Raw genomic sequence first — 14,858 nt, forward strand, 5'->3', positions numbered from 1 at the left:
CTTTCAACTTCTCAAAAGCTTGGATTCAAGTCCTCGCCCCATGTTATTTTATTCTCTTCATTCTTCCTCTTTTGTCCTTTGTAGTTTTCTGGAGGACTCTTCAGAGCTGGATATGACAGACCACGTCACAGAAAAAAAAAAAACAGCTCAACAGATTAGGGTTATTTCAAGGAGTTGGAAGTGTATGATAGTTATATTTGAATATTGCTCATAAACATCAGTAACAACCGACCTCAGCTGTTACGACAGCACTATCTAGTTATGAAACAGAGCAATCAAGTGTTTTGAATACTTGAGGAGAAACGTGAAGCTCAGGTCTTCCGCGAGCCTTCAAGTTCTTTTCTCTGCTCACATCAACGACACAGCCCCTTAATCCTTAATCCTCGGAGAACTCTGCTCAGTAGGCTCACACAACCATGCCTTGATTAAATACAGCTGTACAGCTACCCACAGCGCAGGTTTAACGGCAATCTTCTTGTCATCACTCAAAGGTAGTTTAAAACCTTCACACAAAAGGTTACAAATTAATTATCTGTAATGTCCTAAATCCCTTTATTGAATCTCTAAAGCGCTAGTACTTTTTCAACCCTCACTTTCTACTAAGCGCTTTAAAAAAAAAAAAAGTATCCTGGAAATGAGAAGGGTTCATGAGAAGAAGCCCCGGCCTTGTTGTCCTGTCTCAGCTGCCTCGCACGGCCTCCTGTCTGCAGGCCTCTCCTTTCCCAGGCCTTGCCCTTAACCTTTCCTGGGTTGCCTCGTTTCCCTAAGAGCCTTCGAAATGGAATGTCCACTCGACCAGTGAGAAGTGAGGTGTGAGCTTGTCTCCGACCTCTCAGGGACAAACTAAACTTGCATTACAGGCTCTTCTCTTCCGTTAGAACAGAATAATGCCTGCAATCCTAATCGCTTAATTTTTCGGTACCAAAATTTTCTGGGAAGCCAGCCTTTTGCGAACCAGGATAAAGAGCTTCCTAGGGAGCAGTGGAGAAAAGAGGGCAGCAGCCCTGGTTTCAAGGACATCTCTTCCAGGTTTGGGTTTCTGCCAGGGGTCCCTTCCTTTTGTAATATAATTCAATTCAAGATAAAAGAGCATTTCTTAAAGCCTAATGCCCTAGTAATCAGTTTAGGTTTGACTAGTCCATACCTTGAGAGTTTAAGTTTTCAGTGTGGGGTGTTCCTTATAAAAGCTGCTTTTTAAGACAATTGGATCGGTTGACTTTCTGGACATTCCATCGATTTTATGAGGTATGCTGATGAGTTAGCCATAAAAGCCTAGGGCTTTGCTGATTCTATTTCCTATTAAATGCATGCAAGTTTAAAAAAGGAGGAAAGAATTGGATTGTGCAAATATGTCTTCCAAATTTTGCTAAATCTAGATGTTTAGAAACTGGTTTAAGGTGTTAGCCAAACCAAAAACGCAGTTAAATTGACCCAATTCTGATTTATACTGCGTATTTAAGACCACTTCCCATTGGGCTGCGTCCCACAGTGTGCATTATCTGTTGATTGCTTTAAAATATAGACCAAGTTCAGCAAAACATTATATAAACAGAAGGGAATTATTCTGTTCTCCTGCATTAAACCGAAACACTACCCAGCCTATGATTTATATTCCATATCGTTGGCTTTGGTTTTTGGTGGAGGTCAAAAACAAATATCTTTTAAGTAAAATCATTTGTAAACTATTGTTTTGTATTATAATTGAAACACTCATTGATCTGTACCTGGGAAATATTTAAAACTATTCTCAGTGTTGTTTTAGTGCCTGTGATCTTACTTTCAAGTTTCACTGGGATATTACTATAAAACTAAGATGTCCATGAACATGTTGATTTATTAATTTCACCTCTAACAAATATAGTGATAGCAGAAAAACCTATGTATTTTCTCCATTGCAACTGTATTATGTAGAGCAAATATGAAAGGTTAGTTGCTAAATGTTTGCTGTGAATATCATTAGGGTCAACGTTCTTGAGTGAATTTTAAGTCTTTGGAAGATGAACTGTAGTATATTGTGTTCAGATTGGTTTAAATAACCACCCCCAAAGTTCAGATCAGTATCTGAACTTTATCCGAACTATCCAAACTTCCTTTAGTTTGTGAGTCAAATCGGAAAATCTCATGAGAACAGATACTCTTGTAGCTTTCCCTTGCTTCCTGTTTCATTGTGAGAACGAGGTTTCCACAGAAATTCCTACACGCAGCATAAGAAGTCTGAATGCATGATGCCTGGGGACGCTTTGTCCCACTCCTGTTAAAATTTGTTATTGCTTTTATCCAATTAAAGTCAGTTCTTTTCTTTCTTAGCATCCAGTGCTCAGTGGCATTAGTTTTCTCTCGATGCTCCCTCTATCCTTCTGGTCTCATCTTTTCAGTTTCTGCTTTGACCTTTGCCCAACCTGAATACTCTGCATTGTCTGGGATTTCCCAGGCTCTTAATTCACATGATAAATACACCATGAGCACTTTCTATGTGCCTAACACTGTCATATGTGCTGGGTTTATAGCAATAAACAAAGCAGGAAAAAGACAAAATCCTGTTCTGATGGCATGGAACTTTTAGTGAGGGTAAAAACAAATAATAATATAATAATAATAAGAAGAATAGAATAGAATAGAATAGATGGTTCTAAGTGGTTTGGGGAAAATAAAGCAGAGGGACAGGGAAAGTTCTGCCAGGAGGAGGGGTATAAATAGAGTTGACATTTGAACAGAGAACACGGGCTACCTGGAGGAAGGCCACTCTAGGCAAAGGGAACAGCATCCGAAACAGCGCGGAGACTGGCGTATACCTGGTATGCCTTTTTCTTGTGTTTCTCCTCACACTACACATTTGTCTAGTCCCGTGGAGTAAGTTACCCACAAATATGTTAATCGCTCCCAAATCTGTATTTCTATTTTGAGCACCGTATCTCTAACTTCCCGCGGGACATCTGCACCTGAATGTCTTAGGAGCATTTCAAACTCAATATCTCCCCAAACCTAAGGTGTGTCTGCCCTCTAAAACACATACTGCCTTAGCCATTTCTCTTATTGTGATGCAAATACACACTTAGCGATCAAAGCCAGAAACCTAGGAACCCTGTCAAGCATCTCCTTTTCCTTCTTTTTCCTTTTTTTCCTTTAGCTTCCTTTTCCTTCTTTCCACATTGAGTTTGCTTTTCTGTTGAATACTATGTGGTGAGAGAACGCCTTGTGCGAGCACCTGTGCTACAATCTATGGTATAGAAAGACGGATCAGTGCACTAACTACATACTGAATGGTTTTCTTTTCTTCTTTACATCTGTCTACATCTTCACTGCTGCAGCCTAAGCATATCGCCAGATTATAGTAATGGTCTCCCAACTGGTGCCCTGTCTCCATGTGCTCATCCTTCTATCCCTGGGATCTTTGCTTTCAGGGCTATCCTTCTAAAATATAAAAATTATAAATAATCAAGGAAAATAGGGAAAATAAATTCTTATATATTAACATTTAGGAAATAATGCCATCTTAACTTTTTAAATATTATTTTATATGTTTCAGGTGTACAACACAGTGCAATAGTTTACTTTTTACCCCTCAAAGTCACAACCGCCCTCCTCCAACCCACTGCCTCACTCCCCCCGCCCCCGATATCATACATATCTATTACAATGGAAATCAGTATGGAGGTATCTCAAAAAACTGGAAATGGAACTACCTTATGACCCAGCAATTCCACTCTTGGGTATCTATCCAGAGAAACCCAAAACGCTAATTTGAAAAAATATATGCACCCCTATGTTTATTGCAGCTCTATTCACAATAGCCAAGACTTGGAAACAACCAAAATGCCCATCGGTAGATGACTGGATTAAGAAACGGTGGTACATTTATACAATGCAGTATTACTCCACTATAAAGAAGAATGAAATTGTACCATTTGCAATGATATGGATGGACCTAGAGAGCATTACGTTAAGTGAAATAAGTCCACCTTAACTTTTAAATAAAATGAAATTTTTTCCCAAGAAAATCATCACAATATAATGGGTGCTGCTATGGACAAGACAGAAGGAAGCCATGATTAGGTGTGTGGGATCATGGACCAATTACATCTCCTGTCACCACCTAAATCATCTCTTGAAAATAAATAGACTATACTGGATTCTAATGGTAGACTCTTCCAATCCTTATTTTCAATAGAGGTCAATAAAGAGTATACTGCTATTATATTTGTCTCAGAGGATAAGATAGATTTTTTGCCTGGTAGTAGATAAAACTATATATTTCCTAATCTAGAGAAAATGATAAATCCTGCCAGTTTTTACCTTTAGACAAAGAACTATATGTTCTGAAGTTCGATATAGCTTAGGCTGTAGAAAATGAATAACTCCTCCAGTTTTACTATAGTGGAGAATGTTCCAGAATATTCCAAAACACAAAGTCACACTAAAGTTAAAGAACTAATAGGGGAAGGAAAAAAAAAACCAAAATTGAAAACAAGAGGAATTCAGTGACTAACTAAATACTTATATCAAATAAGAAATTATGTCAGGTGATTCTACTTGAGAACTTAAGGATGAGAGCAATAGACAAATGGATAGCAACCCTACAGGAAAGCACCCACTACCCCAATGTCACAACGAAATTATCAAAAACTTGCTAAGAAAAAAAAAAAGGATTTCTGAAAGGTTTGGAAAGCCCTAGGAAAATACCACCTTTCTGGTTCTCAATTATTAAGGAATTTACTAAATTTACTAAAGATCTACATAGTCATACAAATATTTAGAAATCATTTTTTTCTTATTTTTCTGTTGAAAACAAAGGAATTACAAATTCCCAAATTTATGTAGCTACCCATAATGTCTCCCCTAAACTCTGTCTCCATCCTGATGTATATTAAGCATCTCAAAGTTAACCCATCAAATGGAACTCTCAATTTCCCCTGCTACCCCTCCCCCACACCACCTTGCTCCTTGCCCTGTATCCTCCATGTTGGTGAAAGGCACCACTGGGTACCAAAGTTCTTGGGCAAATGATCTAGGGGTCATCACTGGTCACTGTGCTCCCCTCACTTCCACGTGCAGTTGCCAGGGAAAACCCACTGAGCCCTTCCTGCACGGAATACACTGCATGCAGATTCTTCTCAGTGTCCACTACCATCATTACTGTCACATTCACGTACACCTTCCTCATCACCTCATCACCTCCATTCCCATCATCATCCTCACATTCACACCTTGACATCCGTGACAGCCCCCTCACTTGCCTCCTGGCTTCTTCGTTTGTCCCCCTATAGTCTATCCTTCACATGTCAGTCAGAGCTACCCTTTACTAAAAACATAATTCTGATAACAAGACTTTTCTGCTTAAAATCTGCCTATCAGAAGAAAAATGCAAATCTCTTACCATGAGCTGCAAAGTCCGTCATGGCCTGGCCCCATTTCTGTTTCCCTGGCCTTGTGTTCACTCACTAGTCTACACTCCTAGCTTTCGTGTTGGAAATGGTCAGGAATGCTTTTAGCTGCAAGCAATAGGGTCTCTGACAAACAATGGCTTCCACCATATGGACATTTACAACTGACTAATAAAAAAGCCCAGAAATAGGTGAATGCAGAATTAGTCCCAAAGACAATGTGATCAAGGACCCAGGCTAATTAACTTCCTACTCTATTAGCAAGTTGGACTGTCAGTTCTATGCTCATTCTCTTATGGTTCCAATGTGGCTGCTATCGTGCCATTTTTCACATCTGTATTTTAGGCAGCAGAAAGAGGGAAGGGAGAGAGTCTACATCTGTCTTTTTATTAGGAAAGTAAAAGCTTTCCCCAAATTTCCCCTGATGTCCCATTACCCACAAACAGACTTTGGAAGTCTCACTGCTTCAAAGGAAGTTAATGACCAGCCCTGGCAACAAGAGATGCTGAGAAAGCTGTTATCTAACCTTCAGCCCCCTACACTGGAAAGAGGCAGGGGTGACGCAAATCATATTCTCTGCCACACTGGTCTTCTTTCTGTTCCATTAACATGCCAAGCTAATTAACTCCTCCTTTAAGGTCTTTGCATGAGCTATTCCCATTGTAGGAATGCTTCCCCACCCCCCCAACTTTACATGAATTCTTCCTTTTTGTCACCCGGGTCTCATTTTGAATGCCATCCCTTCTAAGAGATCCTCTTGGATTACCCTGCCTAAAACTGTACCCCAAAACCTATAATTACTCTATATTTCATTACACAATTATATTTTAAAGCACTTAGAATGAGTATGATGGCAGAATAGAAGAACAAGTACTTCCCTGCCCCTCAAAGATGAAGACTTGAAGAAAGGAAATTACATATTAGCTGGAAAAAAAAGGTACAAAAATGAAAACTTTAAAAAGTTAGCTTTCCTTTAATCAAATATCCACACTGCCTATGTCCATTAGCCTCCCCCCGCCCCTTTCATATTATCCAACTTCCCTTGCAGAACTGGAAGGGACTGACCATTCTGGGGATGTTGAGCAGATGACATAAAGATTGCCTAAAAAGATGGCGCTTGTGCCGCTACTGCCAGGGAGTAATTGTTTCAAAAGGACAGCTTGCTTCTGGCATTATATGCTACAACTGGGACTTTTCAGCCTCCAAAGCCTACATGTTTGGCATGAATAGCAGAAATCTGGCATTTTCAATGCTCATATGTCCAAAAGCTGGGTTCCTGGAAAATGCTAGGAGTCCCAAATTGGTGTCCACTTTGGAGTATTTGGCCCAGGAAAATGTATATTCTCATGGCGCAGGAAGTTGGTTTGCAAAAACGAAGGCTGAATGGGGGCCAAAAAGCAAGCCCCATTTGCCAGAGCATAGATGAAATACGATAGTTTGCTGCACAAAGTTTCTTTTTCAAAGTTATTTGCAGCTGCCATGATACATCTTTAAAGTTGTAATATGCAGTACTGTTATTTAGGAATTCCAGCAGAGGGAAACAAATCTCAGTTGTTTACATTTAAACATGATGTAGTGAGATACTCAACGTAAACATTATAGATTGGACAAAGCAATGCATATGAAACAGGGCCCGGATCAGAGCCTAGACTTAAATGGGCCAGAGCAAAAGCAGCAATTGTCATAGAGAAACTGTATTTACTACTATTCTACTTAACAGACTTTCTGATGGTGTGTTGGGGAATATATCGTCTCAGAAAGTGTTTATGTTCAAGTAAATATGATGATGGAAATCCATTGCTTTTAAAAGGAGGTTTTCATTCTTAACAGATAATAGGAACCTTAATTATGTTTTTATTCCCTTTGAAGGAAAAAGCATGATTATAGAAATTCATTATATAAAATTTACTGGTTAAAAAAAAAGCATTAAATATTTAATTTAAAAAGTTAGAAGCCACGTGGAACCAAGACTGGACTATTAAAATAGATTAAAATTTGGCAAGCAGATAGGAAACAGAGGGTGTTTGCAAAAATGAAGAATTAAAAAAAAAAAAAGAAAAAAGGAAGAAAGAATGAAAAAAGAAAATGACAATTGTGTAAGGAGGAGTGAAATTCAGAAGACAAAGGGGAGAAATTTTTAATTTTATTTTTCAGCTTATTCTAGTCAAGCATAACTCTGAGCGTGTCAACATGCACTTTCCAATGCTGAATTTTCTATTCTTTCGTGATATTATCAGTGATTTAAGGTACAAAGCATAGAGGTAAAGTATTTAAGGAAATGGTTTACTCTAATAAAAATTTTGATTTTCAGTTTCTCATTGAATCCATACTCTTATCTGGAGAGATGTAGTTAATAGCAGAAACATCTTTAATACGCTTCCTTCCCTATCTAGTCACCACCCACACATACCTGTCCACTGAGTACGTAGTTGCTCTTTCCATGAGATGCTGTTAATTGTAAAAATGTAAGCTTTTAGTTCGCTTGTTTGATGGCTCTATATTGCCCTTCACCTTAAAACACAAACAACAAAGCACCTAGCTCTGGAGCCAGACTTCCTGGGCTCAAAAGCGGCGCTCCCACTTACTCACCAGGTGACCTTAGACAAATCATTTACCATCATTTGCCACAGTTTCCTCACCTGTACAACAGGGGTAATAAAAGTCGTGCCTACCATAAGGGCATTGATAAGAATTAAATGAGAAATTACAGGTATACTGCTTAGAATGGTATCTGAAACTTGGCTACTCTTCAATAAGTCATAGCTGTTATTGTGATTACCTCATGCCATATCAATGGTTGGGGAACAAATATTAATAAATAAACCTCGACTGAATCTGCTTCCCCTGCATCTATATAGAAACAAGCACATTATCCTACTAATTCCCGTCTGGGATTGTGGCAGAGACATTTTAGTCCTGACCGAACAGTCCATACAGCAGGTCAGGTGCAGTCCCGACATTAGCCAGCCGCCCTTGCAGTGAGCTGGGGCCTTGTAGGTACCGTGATGTGGCCAGTGCAGGGAGGGAGTGATGGATGCTTCTCCCAGGACACAACGCATAAAACTCCCGCTCTCGTTCCCTCAGCCACAGCACCCGTGGGGGCCATGAGCTCTCCAGATAGCAAAATGCCACCCCAACGTGCATCAGACTTTTCATGAATGAGGAATGAACCCTTGTGTGCGAAGCCACTGAGGGCTTGCAGTTTGTTGCTGTAACACGGGCTAGCATAATTCTCATTACTACAGTGACTGAAATGATGCATAGCCCCTTCGGAAAGGGATAAAAAAACAAAACAAAAAAACCAACGTTCTTCCAGTCCCTTAATAATGTCCAGTGAAATCTGCTATCTCCATTAAAGAACACTGAACCCCTCTCTCTCTTCTTAATTTCCCAGCCTGGCACAGCGGCCAATCTGATACATAGCACTTTTATTTTATATCCAACATGGCTTCTTCATTTCAAATCGGAGGGGACTGTTTAGTGAGGCCTTGACTCTCTGGGCTATTTTCGGTAGCTAAACATTGACATATAAATACACTTAGTGAATTTCTGCTGATTCCTCTTGTTGGAAAATTCAGAATCCAAAAGCATTTGAGAAACTAGCTGCAGTCTGGGTGGAAACGATAAAACTGCCGTGTGGCTCTTACATCCTCAGGGGCCCTCTCTGCCCCCAGCTTAGTGTGGCCTCACTGGTTAACGTTTATCTCAGTATTTCTTCTGTTATAATCACTAGAAAAGATACTATCCTATTATTTTACATATGTTTATTTGAGTCATTAGTGGATGTATCTTTAGTGAAGACACGGACGCCCTGAAGCAAAGCTAAATTGTTCCTTTCATTTGCAAAGTTCCTTAAGGATGTCTTACTCTTCCGGGGTTTAAATAGTAGTGATCAAATACAAATACAATATCTCCACAAGAACAAAGATCTCCCCCTGCTCTACCAAATGGCTGAGCATATAAAAAAATAATAATAAATTAAAAAGTGGGGGAGATGGGCTAGAAAATGAGAAATCAGGGACTAAAGCTATAATGATGACATGCAGGTTGATTTGTATGTTCTGAGGTTTTCTAGGGCAGACACTGATCGATCAGAGATTTGCCTTAGGGACACTAATGGTCCTATAACCTAAAGTACAGGAACTCTTGTAGGAAAGGAATCATATGAAGAAATATCCTGAAAGTCTTATTGGATAAGGTGTTTTTAGTGTCCAGGACCAAGTGTTCTAAAGTTGAGTCTCTGTTGCCAGGTGTATTTTTATGACATTTTTCAATTAAAAGTTTTAAGAGCCATATTTGCAAAGTTATTTATATACTATAATAGGCCCAGGCAGCGAAGAGCCCTGGTCACTGATATTTTAGTGAAAAGCCCAAGGTATGGCCATCACTATTCATGTAAAATTGTGAGTTTTATAAACAAATAAGGAGGAAGGACAAAACATACTGTAAAAGAGTAATGCATTTTTTGAATGATAAAAAAATACTGCTCTACGCCGTTCTTGTAAGTGTTAATGGTGCTTCAAAGAAGCAGAAAAATATGTCACTAGAGAATTGTTATAGTTCTTTTCTACCTGAATACCAATAATTTTTTTTAAATGTGTAAAAAGAATTATGGCTTGTTTGTTTGTTTTTAGGTTAAATTTTCTTTCGTGAAATACCACAAGAAATATTAGCAACATGAAGTTAAGGAATTGAGTGACTGTGCAGATAATTTTGCCTTTATAGTAACTGTTTTCACCTAAAATATTAAAATTATTTCGTCTAAAATGTTTTTAAAATAACTTTGTAAAATGAATTGTAGGGCTAAGTTCAGTGGTTACCTAGACAGGAGATATTTGTGTGGTGAGCTGCCACAAAACTTAGGATAAAGGAATTTTTGTTGCTGGTATAAGTTATCTAGTTTTCCTGCTGACATAGCTTCTTTTCATTTTACCTCTGAGGATGCGAGTTATGGGAAATTATAGCTCTTTGGGGATATTCTAAGCACTGTGACTTTCTCACAAAGTATACTTTACTCATAAGTTCCCTGTTAGGAATTTCTTATTCTTAATAATCCCCCAGAAGAATAGTCTATACAGTACTCCCCCCTATCCACGGGGGATATGTTCCAAGACCCCCAGTAGAGATAGTATCAAACCCTATATATAAAAAACATAGTTTTTTCCTATATATACATACCTATGATAAAGTTTAACTTGTAAAGTAGGTACCTTAAGAGATTAACAACAAATAGTTAATAAAATAGAACAATTATAACAATACATGGTAATAAAAGTTATGTCAATGCGGCATTATTAAGTAAAATAAGGGTCACTTGAACACAAATACTGCGACATTGAAATAGTCAATCTAATAGAGATGGTTGCTAAGTGACACACAGGCAAGTAGCGTCCCTATGGCATAGAGACACTGGACACAGGGATGATTCACATCCCGGCCAGGATGGGGCAGGACAGTGAGAAATTTCATCACGCAACCCAGAATGGCATGCAATTTAAAACTATAAATTGTTTATTTCTGGAATTTTCCATTTAATTTTTTTTTCAGGCTGTGATTGACTGTGGGTAACCGAAACTGCGGAAAATGAAACTGCAGATAAGGGGGGGACTACGACTGTACCAGAACATCCTTTGCAAAATCAGTAATTCATTTCACGTTTGATTTGTTTTCTCTATGTGAACCTGGGGAAGAAATTTATCCTGGAGTCTGCTTGGACATGGTGATGGTTAATGGTTATGTGTCAAATTGGCTGGGCCATGGGGGGCCCAGATATTCGGTCAAACATTATTCTGAATGTATCTGTGAAGGTGTTTTGGATGAGATGCTATCAAGCCATTTCAGGAAACAAGAATAGCAGCAAATTCTGAAATATCCCAAAAGGATCACCAACAACTCTCAGTAAATGTCAGCACACAACACCCAAAGACTCGGCTTAGCTTATTTTACCAAACAAGACAAGATACCACCACAGGACAATGAAAACTAGAATATAACCTACCACCAAGCCCCCTCCAAAGAAGAGATGGAGGGAAGGAGAATCTTTAAGGATTCAGTATTGACCCAGTCTTTGAGCTACTTTGAAGAGACTGCATTATACACCAGGAATTCATAAATTGCCTTTAAAAATAGATTTCAACAGTTCTCTTTATTGTTTCTGCTATCAAGCAAAAATGAATCAGGGTAAACTAAATTATGTTACAGAAATCATGTTTTCATACACCTGAATTTCTTGATACATTTTAAATTTCACATCTTTCTACCCTTTGTTTTAATATCTGTTATCAGAAGAGGAGAACCAGATAGCCTCTAGGCAAACATCTAAATCTAATATTTCTATAACTCCATGCTTTGTTCAGAAATGGGGCCATAGTAACACCAGGCAAGTGTGGAAGTCAAAGTGGGAGGGAAAAGGTGGTAACATATTATTTCAGTGCCTAAGTGAGAAAAAGCCTCTCTCTCCTTATTAAGGCAAGGTAGCTAGAAGCCCAAGTATAAATGACATTAGGCTCATATTAAGTCAGAAGAGACGGAACCCTATAATTGCCCCAGTTCACTAACTGGAGGTAGTTTCCAGGTGGCAGCACATGAGAAGAATCCAACCTGAGCTCCACAATCTCACTAAGTTAACGAGACAGAGATCAGACCTTGTGAAGGCCAAAGTAGTTAGAATTCTGAGGCAGAGTACTGGAGATGGGGGGGGGGGGGAGCTGCACAGAGGGAAACCTCTGAAGATCTATGGAGGGGTTCCCTCAAGTCTTTGTCTGAGTACCGATTTGCACATGTGTGAAAGTACGTTGTTAAAGGCTAGGAAAAGACCAACTAGAAAACCGTAAGCCAAACACTTCGTACAGATTACACAGGGCTAGAAATAGTTCTGTCTCACCAGCCAGAGTGGAAAGATTTAATAATTCCAAAAACATCAAACAGAGACCTGGACCAAAGACTGCTCTGAACTCACATTTAACAGAATCAAAAAGCAAAACTCAAAATGATCAAACTAACTTTAGTGAAATTAACTTTATGGAAAACCAAGTCCAAGACTATTTAAAGTAATACAACAAAATCCAGCACCTTTCTATTATGGCTAATATTTTTCCAAAATCACGATAAACCCACAAACCTAAGAAACCCAATGAATAACAAGCATAATAAAAAAAAATACTAACACACACACACACACACACACACACACACACACACACACACAAAGAACATCATGATCAAACTGTGGAAAGCAGTGATAAACAGAAAATACAAAAAGCAGCCAGATAAATAAGACACATTAAATACAGAAGAACAAAAAGTGGTAGCAGACGTCTCATTAACAATGCAAGCCAGAAAAAATAGTAAGAATAAAAATGTCAACCTATAATTCCATACCCAGAAAATACTTTTCTAAAATAAGGGTGAAATATAGAATTTTTCAGGCATGAAAACCTGAGTTTACCACTTGCAGACCTGCACTGCATGAAATGTCAATGAAGTTCTTCAAGTAAAAGAACATAATAACAGATAATAACCTTCAATCTACACAAAAGAAACAAGAGTACCAGAAATTATATATATATATATATATATATATACACACACATATATATATACACACACATATATATATATTTGAGTAAATGCCAAAAATATTTTCTCATGTTCTAATCTCTTTAAATTATAAGGAACTACTTAATGCAAAACTAATAAAAAGCATTGTGGATTTTAAAATATGTAGAAGTAAAATATATGACAAAAAAAGCATGCCAGAAAGGGGAGGAAAAATTGATGTAAGCTGTTTGAAGTTTATTTCACTATACATGAAGTGGTATAATACTGTTTGAAGATAGACTGTGATAAATTAAAGATTTATACTGCAAATCCTAGAGCAAACATAAAAAAAAATAAGCAAAGAGTTATAGCTAATAAGTCAATGGTGAAGATAAAACTTAATTATAAAAAAACTCAATCATTCCAAAAGAAGACAAAAGGAAAAAGAAACAGATTTGATAAATAGAAAACAAACATCAGGATGGCAGATGTAAACTTCACCATATCAATAATTACATTATATGTAATTTGTCTGAATGTGCCCATTAAAAGAGAAAAAAAAAAGGTGATTTCAAAATGAAAAATGAGTCAATTCAATAGCAGTGCATAAGGACCCTAAACGCATATATATATGACTAGTACTTCAAAGTAAATGAAGCAAAAAGTAAAAATAGACAATGCCATTAATTGTAACTGCAAATTTCAACACTATGAGTATCTCAGTAATTGATAAAGAATAAACAGCAAATCAGTAAACATACAGATAATTTGAATATTACTATCAAACAGCTTGACCAAATTGATATTTATAGGACACACCACCCGAAGACAATTGAATGCCATTTTTTTCACAGAACACACAACACAGTCCATAATCTAGGCCATAAAATAAGTTTCAATAAATTTTAAAAGGACTGAAATCAGGCGACGTCAGCAAGATAGCAGAATAGGAAGCCCCAGTCCATTCTTCCTCCATGGAGACACCAATTTAACATCAATCAATACAAGGACCAATTTCCTTTATGAGAAACCCAGAAACCAGGTAAGAGGCTCATCTTGGATGCAGGATGAGCATGAAACTAGACACATCAAAACGGGTAGGAAAATTTGTGTCCATCACTCATCAGAGCCCCATCCATTAGCATATCATGGTGACAGAGGGGACACTCCCAAATCTTGGCTTCTCCTTTTATAGGGAATGAGAAGGCTGAAACAGACATCTAATGTTCAGACATTTCAGGGGGCTACCTGAGGGACTAGTATCACCTTGCCTGAATCTACGTCAGAGGAGCAAAAAGAAAACAGAATAAAAGAAGAGTTAAGGAGGCATAAGGGACGTATGTGACACCATCAGTCAGATTAATATACTAATTATGGAAGTCCTAGAAGGAGATGAGAGAGAGAAAAGGGCAGAAAGCTTATTTGCAGAAAAAAGTCACAGAAGGAGATAAGTCTCTACCGGGAGCTGGGGGCTTGGAGATTAATTCAAAGGACATAAAGGAATATTTGGGAGCGACCGAAATGTTTTATATCCTGATGGTGGTGGTAGTGGTTATACAACTAATCTGTCAAGACTCATCAAATCATATTGGTAAAGTTGATACATTTTTATATGTGTATTATACTTCAATAAAAGCTGATTAAATTGGAAAAAAAATCAAAGTAAACTTAGCTTCACCATCTCCTATTTATTTTTAACACCCAAAGGTCACCAAGTGAAAGGAGTCCTCTTTTTCTTTTTTTGTTATTATGAATACACATTTTTTAGAATTAGTTTCAGCTGTACAACACAGTGCAATAGTGATACTTTTTACCCCTCAAAGTGACAACCCCCCTCCCCCAATCCACTGCACCATTTCCCCCAATATCATACATATCTATTACAACTCCCTTGACTCCACTCCCACACTATACTCCACGTCCCATGACTATATATAT

General features: G+C 38.0%; 1 long non-coding RNA gene across 1 annotated transcript in view; it reads right to left on the reverse strand.

Moving 5' to 3' along the window:
- Positions 1–14,858, reverse strand: part of LOC109381170 (uncharacterized) — a 442,425-nt gene that overhangs the window by 367,013 nt on the left and 60,554 nt on the right. The window lies entirely within an intron of this gene.

Source organism: Hipposideros armiger, unplaced genomic scaffold (assembly GCF_001890085.2).
Source record: "Hipposideros armiger isolate ML-2016 unplaced genomic scaffold, ASM189008v1 scaffold_45, whole genome shotgun sequence".
Taxonomy (NCBI): domain Eukaryota; kingdom Metazoa; phylum Chordata; class Mammalia; order Chiroptera; family Hipposideridae; genus Hipposideros; species Hipposideros armiger.